Source organism: Portunus trituberculatus, chromosome 36, assembly GCF_017591435.1.
Source record: "Portunus trituberculatus isolate SZX2019 chromosome 36, ASM1759143v1, whole genome shotgun sequence".
NCBI lineage: Eukaryota > Metazoa > Arthropoda > Malacostraca > Decapoda > Portunidae > Portunus > Portunus trituberculatus.
Window position 1 is genome coordinate 59,425 of NC_059290.1, and position 11,507 is coordinate 70,931.

General features: G+C 39.8%; 1 protein-coding gene across 1 annotated transcript in view; it reads left to right on the forward strand.

Annotated features, from left to right (window-relative positions):
• Positions 1-7,691: 7,691 nt before the first annotated feature.
• Positions 7,692-11,507, forward strand: part of LOC123513697 (52 kDa repressor of the inhibitor of the protein kinase-like) — a 5,957-nt gene continuing 2,141 nt past the window's right edge. Inside the window, exon 1 of the mRNA XM_045271069.1 lies at positions 7,692-7,890. The gene's annotated coding sequence lies outside the window, so the exon portion shown is untranslated. The remainder of the gene's footprint in view (positions 7,891-11,507) is intronic.

Here is an 11,507-nt window from a genome sequence, read left to right on the forward strand (position 1 = left end):
CAAAAATAACTCAAATATCTACATGTTTTGGCCTGTAGCATCAAGATCAAGATCAAGATCACTTGTGACGTCATAGCTCTTAGGCTTTTTCGATCAAATGCCATTTTTTTGCCGAAAACAATGCTCGTCCGTATATTTCTCATGGTTTCCTTCAATTTTGAGGCCATTCCAAGGTATTCCATGCAGTACAACCTCAACAGAGTGACTGCATCATAGATAATTAGATGTCCCGCATCATTACCAGGCAAATCTGTACTAAACTATATTCTGTTGTGTTCCATCAAAGCTTTCGTCGTGTAGTGCCACCTTGCGTTGGGTTCCGGGAACATTGCGTCTAGCAGAAAACCAGCTGTTTGAAACTTCACGTTAAGACGGTGACAGTAAATAAATTTAGATTGTGCTATGTGATTTTACCAAAGAAAGAAAATATATACAAAATGCCACACACAGTAAGGTGGAGTAAATTGATACGTATAGTGTTTCTACGACATAAAACAGCCGCCTGGCCCAGCCACTGTAACGGTCACCCCGCCACACTTAAATTTCACCCCACAACTAAACAACGCCTCAAAATGCATATGTGCATAGAACATTTTCTACTTAGAATAGCTTGTACTTTCACCTCTAGAAGTATTCGCAGAAACTCGTGTTACACCCTGAATAAATTAACTGAAAACAACCAATCCTTTAGAAAATAACCGGACATTTGAAACTCACTCTCTCTCTCTCTCTCTCTCTCTCTCTCTCTCTCTCTCTCTCTCTCTCTCTCTCTCTCTCTCTCTTGTATAACTACGTATTCAATAAACATGAAGAACAAAATAAAGAATAGCAAAACCTGAAAAATAATCTTCCACGTGTAGCGATACAGAAATTTTGAGAATTCTCTGAGATCATTATTTACGTATGAAACTGGTTAACGAATTCACGTGAATGCATCTACGTATATAGTAAATAAGCAAGAAGAACAAGAAAAACAAGTCGAAAAGGAGCAATACCAACTACAACAACACGCATGGAACATACTAATTCACCCACGTGTTTAGATATACTTATTATTAATATTAATGGTAATATCTTATATTTGATTTTATAATATATTGTACATACCTTTGTCTGTTCTTTGGGAAGAAATGAAACCGTAGCGCTGCTGAAGTTTTCTTGTTTTTTTCTGGCATACTACACAACGATGTCCAACTGCGGTCATGTTGACACCACCTCTTAATTTTCAAAACCAACCGCTTCCGGCTTCCGCTCGCCCACCCCCGCGCAGAGGTGGGCGCCTGCAGTTCCATCTAGCGGCCGAGCTTGGCATAAGGGAAGCTCACGCGCGGGCAAATTTAATCTTTACTCCGTCTTATTTCCTCCGTGGTGGAAACACACCACAGCCTTCTCTTTCATGGGTTTTCAAAATTACTAGCAGTCGTCACAATAGGACAGGTGCGAAGTAATTAAATAGAATTTGATTGACATCACTAATGAGATTACATTACTGATAAAACACTTTTCTGAACAGCTCAGTTCTCCCTCTACTTACTGAAGTGAAAAATTCGTTAAAACTGCTGATTACATAGCGAGTGAATTTAATGCTTTTAATTCATGAGCTGGCTATTCTCTTTCTGACGGACACATCTCAAACCCGTCTATACGTCTGTATATCTGTATGTCTGATGCCCACGTGTGCGTTGCTACTTCTATATAATTATGACCTTAATAACTAAAAAAAAACTATTATTGTCCCCGGCACTACATATACACCTCACCAACACTTACCTGCCTTAATCTCTCCTCCCTCACATCAAGGATACTATAGTATAAGGATATACGGGTTGAATGAGCAGGTTGGAGGAATTCATTAGGAAACCTCGCTTCTAACAGATGGCGCGCAGGTCCCACGTAGCAAGGGGGTGAGGGATGGGGCGGTCCATTAGCAGGGGAGAATGAGCGCCATTACAACATTCAAACAGTCAGACAGTCAGTCACGGGAAGGAGCGCAAGGCACATCAACCAGCACCTAAGTATGTCTTGTGACCCCTTCTGCCCTTGGTGTAGGACTACCCCTGAGGCCATGGAACATTTCCTACTTCAGTGCCCACGCTTCCACTCTCAACACGCTACACTACGCATCCCAGCTCTCTGCCCTGGCCATCACACACTCGACCTGCTCACCCTTCAAGCGGCCTCAGGCATCCACTGCTCCTGGCAACCTGCTGTCCTTCGCCTTACTTGTGCCTTCTTGAGGAAGACCGGCCAGCTACCACACTTGTGATACCCACACAGGACTATCCCAGGGCTCATAAGGATACATAGATCTTCGTGGCCTCTTTTGGATCCTTATGATCCCTGGGATAGTCCTGTGTGGGTATCACAGGCGTGGTAGCTGGCTGGTCTTCCTCAAGAAGGCACAAGTAAGGCGAAGGACAGCAGGTTACCAGGAGAGGTGGACGCCTGAGGCCACCAAAAGGGTGGACAGGTCGAGCATTGTGATGGCCAGGACGGAGAGTAGGAGCGTAGTGCAGTATATTGAGAGTGGAAGCCTGGGCACTGAAGCAGGAAATGTTCCATGGCATTAGGGGTAGTCCTACACCAAGGGCAGAAGGGGTCACGAGACAGACGTACGAGGTGCAAGTGAGGAGTATGGCGTGGCGCAGGCGGAGGCGGGCATATATATATATATATATATATATATATATATATATATATATATATATATATATATATATATATATATATATATATATATATATATATAACATGTTTTATTTGCTTTATAAGTTCATAACCACGAGAGAATGCAGGGAAAAATTAGGAGGTGGGGAGGAAATAAGGGAGAAGTCTTAAGGTATTCTTGAAAACGTTTTCTATGAAAGTACTCGCTTCTAACAGATGGCAGCACCGTCGCTGTCCTCCAAACTTTCACCCACACCAAAACTTCCTCTCTGTATCTTCCTTGCCTCACATCTTCCATCACAGTCTGACCTGACTCAGCCAGCCCACTCACCACTCTCTCATCTTTCTGTCTACCATTTCTTTCACCTTCTCTTACTTCACATTTCACTCCACCTCTTTGACTCTGCCTTCTCTCCCTCACCTGCATTCTGGACCTTAACTCACCTCTTTCCCTGCCCCTTGCCACTCAACTCCCTGTAGATATCTTCTTAATCCCTCAATATTTACCCTCCTGAAGTCAGGTACCTTCCTAGTGTTCTTGTTTCTAAAAGTTTCATGCTATTTCATCTTACATCTAATTTCACTGTGGTCGCTGTTATCTAGCTGCCCATCAACCTCTACATGTGTAACTGCTCCCTCCTTGTTTGGCAGAATCAAATCTTAAATGTTATTCCCCTTTGTGAGTTCTAAAATTACCTGTTTTAAAAAAAAATTATCCTGAATGACCTTAAATTCCTATGCTTCACTATTGCCTACCGTCAAGCTGTGATCAATATTTCTATAATTGAAATCTCCCACTAAACATACCTGACTGTTCCTGGCTGTTGTATTTACTTCCTCCCAAAGTAAAGAATTGATTTCATTTGTACCATTCGGGGGCCTGTACACTAAATCCACTACTAATGATTGTAGTCCTTCCTTTATATTCATCAATAGGGAGTTTGTTTTGCGTCTGACTTAATCCTACATAATTAATGCAACATTGCAATGTTCCTAATGTACAGCGCTACACCTCCCCCTTTCCTGTTTTCCATGTCCTTATGAAATAGTGTATAACCATCAACCATTTTAACCTCCAGATTAAATACTTTCCCTAACATTTCTAACCAAGTTAATTTCTTTTAACGCAATGATATGAAAATTTTCAACACACACTGTTCCTCTAAGCAAATTTATCTTATTCCAAATACTTCTTCAGTTTGTGTAATAAACACTTAAACCTATTAATCATCATCACTAAAGCTGGGGTTACACTACAGCTTTTTTTTTTTCCTTTTACTACGACGTCGTAAGAGGGCTGTCACCAGCAGCAATGACGTCATTTTAATGGTGTTTGGCCTGTCATAAGATGTCGTGAGTCAAGTCGTACGTTAACACGGCGATATCGTACGATGTCGTAATATGTCATTGTTGTCACACGATATCGTAGAAGCATTACGACAACTGAGCGCTGCATTTGACTGTCGGGAAGAGAGTCACGACATCAAAGTCATCGGGCGAACGATGACGTACAATGACGTTATAGACAGATACGATGTCGTACGTGCTGCTAACGACATCGTTCGACATCGAACGAGTAAAAAACCGTTAAAATACTAAGTTAAGACTAATCTTTGAACATACGTTTGACAGTAAAGCACGAAAACGTTGTTGCTAGAATCGTCGTGACCAGTGTGACTGCTCATGTGTTATTGCCAGTAAAAAGGAAATAATAAAAAAAAAAAACTAGCCCTAGTTCACACCGTGCTCTCAAGATGGTTTACCCACCGAAGACGATGGGACAGAAGGAGGGATGATGGCTATTATAGCCCAGACATCGCTGGACATGAGTATGGAGGTCCCGCCTATGACACCAGGAGTGAACATTCACCTTCAGACCTCCACGGAGGTGGAAGTCCTTTGTTTTGCGTGTCCTTCCTGCAATGAAATGCTCCGAATCGTTCGACAGTCGTATGCAATCGCAGGAAACTGGCCTGTACGACTGTCGTGGGCGTTGTAGTAAAAAAAATAAATAAATAAATAAATAAAATATAAAAAAAGCTGTAGTGTGACACCCAGCATAAGCTGGTTGGTTACTTTTCAAAACTTAACTATTCTGTCTTTCCTATGGTTCTTACAAATCTTTTCTTTCTCTCCTAACTAACGGAAAAAGCATTGGATCGAGTGCATTTAACCCCCGCTCAAATGTTCCAGCCAAAGCTCGAACACCCTGGTGCGATGAATTCACTTCATCCCTAGCATACGAGGTGTCCTTGCCATAGAAGAGGTCCCAATTGTCAATGAATACCCATCCATTGCTCTTAGAGTGATATGCAAGCCTGCAACAAACTCCAAAACATTATCACTTCTTGTTAGTTATTTTACAAGCTGGTGGAGACTGCTTTCTCTCAGGTTTCTGTACAGGTCATGTCCTGAGTGCGAGTTTAAGAGTATCACCCCACCTGTATACAGATAAATTTTGGAATAGGAGGAAGAGAAAAGAAGAGCAGGAGGATTGGGAAGAGCTGGAGACAGATAATTAGTAGGAAGAGAAAGTGTAAGAAAACAAGGAGAAAGAGGAGGAAAAGAATAAGTAGAGATAGTAGTGGCATTGTTAGTAATAGCAGAAGCAATTGTTCCTGTTGTTGTTGTTGTATTGTCGAATTCCTGTGAAAAGATTTTCATTATCATTGCCCATGAAAATTAATATACATACCAAAAATAATGAAAAAAAGAAAATAAAATAAGTTCGCTTTCAACCCAATTTGTCCCTGTTCTCTTTATCACCATCACCATAACCATCATCATTGGCTAAACATAATAAGTTAATTCAAGTCAGGCTTAGGAGATCTGGAAGTAATTCTCTCTCTCTCTCTCTCTCTCTCTCTCTCTCTCTCTCTCTCTCTCTCTCTCTCTCTCTCTCTCTCAGGGGCGGGATGAGGAGGAGCCAGCTACCACCGTCACTACCGCTTCAGTGCGTGCTCTCACCCTAGATGATCTGCAAGGGGGGTTTGCGCCTCTCGTGCTAGGCTGCATGATCGCCACCGTCACCTGCTTCTTGGAACGCTGCGTGGCCGTGGCTGGCGCCATTATTAGTTCTAAGTTTAAAGAATAGCTTCTAATTAACTGAAGGAAAATCTAAACTCTAACCATTAAAGATTAAGAGGCTTAGTTGCTTAGAGAACTCTTAACTTCAGTGTACTATTTTATAACCTAGCTAACAATAGTAGCTACGTATATAAGCTAAATTGTCATACCTTAATGTAACAGCATATGTGGTTTATGGTTTCATGAACATAAAGCACCTCATAACAGCGATGCTGACTGCATGCAGCGTCTCATAACTCCATGTCATTTGGTGCTCTAGGCGAAAGTGGACTTTGGCACCCCCTTTCCAAAGAAAAATGCCGCACATGTATATATTTATTGTTTATTTGAAATGCAACATTCTTGTATAAGTAACTCCTTTATGAATAGTGTTAAATCTATGAAAAAAAAGGTGTAAAATCCAAAAAGCAATCAAAAGTAAAAATCAAATAAAAAGTTACAGAGCAAGAAATTTTTCTACTTTCCTATTTGTTTATAGTATTCAGTACAAAACTCTTTAAAATCTAACATAATGTGCAAACAAAGCAATCTTAAACGATAAATAGCACTAACATCTCTAGTGTTCTTTAAAACTTCAAACGTCTGGACTTCTTTGTATCAAAAGCATCTATGGTTTCTTCAAATTAATTTTATTTAAACACCTACTGATCAATGCTTATCAATGCCAGTCCACTAAGGCGTTCCTGAGACAATGTACTTTTTCAATAGGTTTTAATTAGCTTGAGTTTAAAGAAGCTTTTCTCAGCAGATACCAAGGTCACTGGAGTGGTGACAGGGATTCTCAGTGCTATCCACATAATGGAATATACTTCCTTTAGAATTTTCTCTTCCTGAAAAATTAAAAGTTCAAGTGTTGTCATCTTGCATTTGGGCCAAGTTGGAAAAGATTGCATTTCTACAATCAGTTCTTCCACAACTAAGTACGACTCATCTCCAAAGGTCAGGGTTTTGATCACTTCTTTGGCTTGCTTCCTAAGCTCACCAGGTGGCAGATCAGGAAAGTTGGAGAACACCAAATTTACTGGCAATGTCATTCATCATTTCTGTTATCTCTCTTAGAGATGAAATGTACACAACAACCAGGCGCGGATACAGGGGGGGGCCCAGGGGGCCCGGGCCCCCCCCAAAATCTCCGCTCCCCTTTAAAAATCTCGACTGTATGCCATATGCTGATAGTGGGTACAGAACAAAATCGCTTAAAATAATTATTGTAATCTGCTGCAACTATAATGCGGAAAGCAGCGGAATGTGTCGTCGGCCGTATAGGTATATATATGCATAATGCAGGCGCTGATGCAGGAGAAGGGGGGGAGATGGCTCGGGCTCGGGCCGCTATGTGGAGGTGGACGGGATACTATTTTTTCTGTATCTGATGCAACTTTTCACTCTCCTTCAGGGCCAGGGCACAGCAGGCACGTGCCCAAAGGCCAGGTCCCCGCACTCATCTAAGAATCTACGCGTATATACTCATATGGGGCCGTTCCCAGCAACCCAGGGACGATGGAGAGGGGCCGAGGGTATCGGACGAAATGTCTGCTAAAATCTGCTAAAATGTCCACTTTCTGTGATAGTCAAAACAATAACTTGTACCTTTCGTTTGCATTTCTGGAGAACTTAGAATTTTCTTTATTTACTTTCAGTATTTAAGTTACGGAAGTCGAAAACGTATATTGTTTATTATAGAACTAAATTTAAAGGCCTAGGAAAAATATGTGACCTCATTCCTCACATGCAAGCAATAAGTTAAATTTAGTGGATGGATGAATAAAAAAATAGTTAACCCTAAAAATAATAAATGCTCTTTTATTATAAATAATAGAAAATGACGTTGCACAGCTGATCGGGGGACAAGAAGACCGAGGAGGAATGTAGCACGCTGTATCCAGAGGTGAGCTTCCTCTCATGAATTTCCGCATTTTCTTGTATTTCTTCCTCTAACTGATAGTGTATTGTTGTTGAAGATGTCAGAAGCATGTAAATAGGTTATTGCATACAGATTGAAAGTTCAGCTTTGGTCAGATCTTCATGTGTTATACCACTCATAAATGGAATGTGTTTACTGGCATGGCGGCGTGAGACCGTGGATGAGGATGGCGATGATGCCAGGAATCGTCTCTCCACCGACACTTGTTTATAGTGACTACTAATTAGTTACAATCACTGCAACTACTGGCGGTCATGTCTCTATGTAACCACTACAATACGTGCTATTTGCACTAGCAGTAATTTGCAGCTAAAAGAAGGCGAGAGAGATGGGAGGAAGGAAGGAGTAAAAGACAAAGTCCATAGGTGATAGATGGAATTTTCAAGGACAGAGGCAAACACTGGGAAAAGTTGAGAAAAGAAAAGATCAAGGAATCAGAAGGTAATAGATATATAAGAGAGAGAGAGAGAGAGAGAGAGAGAGAGAGAGAGAGAGAGATGCCATTGATTGACTGATGCCTGATACTGATAGGCATACATGTTTCCTCCAGGTTATAATATTTTCTCCTTAATTATCGCTTTAAATAAGAAAACCAATGTTCGTGGCACAAATTGTTACCAGCACAGTTACTTTATGATGAAGTAGCTTTAATACTGCCAATCTACAAATGTTGACATGCATACTTATATGATAATTATCGTGTATTTTTCACCCGGCTGGCTCAGCCGATTCTGAGCCGAGTGAAAGAGCTGCGAAGGGTGGCCAGGGAAACGAGGCGAGCTCGGCTGTAATAGGAACGTGCAATACTGATAATGCAGGCAACTGTGCATTGTAGGCTGTGTGGCTACTGATGAGGCCATGTTGTAGGCTGTTTTATTTGAATCACAAATATTCCGTTCTTGTACCTCTATATGCTCCAAAATTTAGGTGTTCACAGTTCCCAAAGCTATGAGGAGCAATTTATCAAGTTAATAAGTACAATATATAGTATTGGTTTAATCAGGGCACTGGTATTAAGCATGTCATGTAGGATGCTAAAATTGGCTATTATTCACGAAATACGATATATATATATATATATATATATATATATATATATATATATATATATATATATATATATATATATATATAACATTATTTAGCTATATGACTAATCTGTCTGACAGAGGCTGATACAGGGAGCCCCTTGATTATTATTATTATTATTATTATTATTATTATTATTATTATTATTATTATTTTCATTATCTTTATTGTTATTATTATTGTTATTATTATTATTATTATTATTATTATTATTATTATTATTATTATTATTATCATTATTATTGTTATTATTATTATTATTATTATTATTATTATTGTTGTTGTTGTTATCATTATTATTATTATTGATGTTATTATGTTATTGTTATTGTAATATTCTTATTGCTGTTGTTATTACGTCTCAACCAATCTCAACCAATAATTTGGTTCTAGTAACAGTCGCAACTGCGTTTACAGTCGTGCGTCATCACAACAGCCGCAGCATCTTCTTGGGTGATCACAATGAAACGAATGAAGATAACGAGCTTCTTCAAGCCGAAAGTGCCCAAGAAGAGTAGCGACGAGGTGGAGCCAACGCAAAGCACTTCAACTGATGTTTCTGGTAGCCAACGCGAGCCCGATGAGGAGAATGGAGAAGGGATTCGTGTCCTTTCCAGTGGCACACTACCCGTTCCAGTGGACATCGCTAATATGGTAGGGAATAAGAGGGCAACTGATTCAGAGAAACTCGCCGTCATCAATCAGAAGGCCCCATCCGTTGCTAGGGATGCACCGGAACCACTATAACAAGTTCCGGCCGGAACCGGAACTGGCCGGAACTTTTAAAAAGTTCCGGCCGGAACCGGAACTAGAAATCATATTCAGTACCAAACAAAATAGTATTATATTTATATATATATATATATATATATATATATATATATATATATATATATATATATATATATATATATATATATATATATATATATATATATATATATATATATATTATATACATACATGTGCAAAGAAAATTTTGTCGATCAATTATTTGTTCTTATGGTCAAAATAACTCTCTTGCCCATCATAGTATTAACAACCCTACAGTGAAGACAACTCAGACGAGGATGACGAAATGCAGGAACAATGTACAGTGACTGAAATAGCCAATGAAATTGATAAATATGCTAATAGTGAAACAGCTGAAAAGGATCAAGACCTAATGAAATTATGGAGAGATTCTGCATTACTTTTTCCTGCATTAGCCAAAGTTGCAAGAAAGTATTTGTCCTGTCCTGCCTCTTCGGTCTACTCTGAAAGGCTCTTCTCGGAAGCAGGCAATGTATACGAGGAGAAACGCTCTCGCCTACTACCTCGTACAGGAGAAAAACTCCTTTTCTCCATCATAATCTTCTCCGATTCCAGCTCAGTTTGTTACAGTCATGTTTTTGTATATTATTACTGAAAAAAGGAACACTATTTTTTCCACCTATATATTTGGTACAGTCAGATTTCAGTTGAATATAATAATTGAAGATAAGGTTTTTATTTTTTTTAACCAAGGCAGACATTTTTAATTTTTCTCCGCCAATTTTAATTCTTAGCGATTGAAATTTTGGTTAACAACAAAGTTTATTCTGTAAGTTTTCCAATAAAGTTGAAAGATAACTACAGTATATTACTAAGTTTAACCACTTTGTATTTTCTTAAAGAAATTGTGTAGATGAATAGTTAAAAATAACAAGATTAGAAATAAATGCAGAGTTTGAATTGAGAAATGTAAGTCTTATGGTAACTGCTTAGATGCAAAATAAAAGTTCCGGTTCCGGCCGGTTATTTCATGACAGTTCCGGCCGGAACCGGAACTTGCTAAAATTTGAGGTTCCGGCCGGAAGTAACCGGCCGGAACCAAGTACCGGTGCACCTCTAGTTGAGACACTACCTTATACCGAGGAAGGCGACCATAAGAGGAGATTTCAACCCGGTTGGTGCTCCACATACCCATGGCTCAAGTACTCTGTGTCACAGAAAGGTGGCTATTGCGTCGCCTGTGTATTGTTCGCCGGAGATACGGCTGAGACTGGCGGACAGACAAGGCTGGGAACCCTTGTTTTGCAGCCGATGATTAAATATAAGAAAGCCACAGAGTTGCTTTGCATCCATAACAGCAACGCTTACCACAAGACCGCTATGGTGAAAATGGAGCAGTTCGTCAACACTGTCTGTCACCCTACAAGGGCTATTGACGCCATTATTGACGGAAAGAGGAAGGAACAGATTGAAAACAACAGACGCCTGCTGGTACCAGTGATTGAAACTGTATTATTTTGTGGCCGCAATATGCTGCCTCTTCGAGGGCACCGTGATGACGGACCATTGGACCTGACTGTTCCAAGCACGACGGGAGAAGGTGTGTTCAGAGCATTGCTGCGCTACCGAACGCAAGGTGGGGACTCCGAACTCAAGCGCCTCCTCACAAGTACTGCTAAAAACTCGACGCTGATTAGCAAGACTATTCAAGATGAACTAATCAGTATTGCAGGTGAGTGACACTACAAAAAAATAAATCTTTGGTGAATATTAGCCTTCGTATCTTAATCTCAGCATTAGAAAAAAAATAGAGCACACGAAGGAGTTAAATATTTTTGTCTGTATTAAATTACCACATGTTAAAAACAAAACAATTAAAATGTAATGTTATACAGTATTTGCTATTTATGTTGGCCTATTAAGGAAAAAGTTGGCCTTTAAAAAAACATCAAAAGAAGGCCGGCGTGATTTCTCATCTGTGGAGATA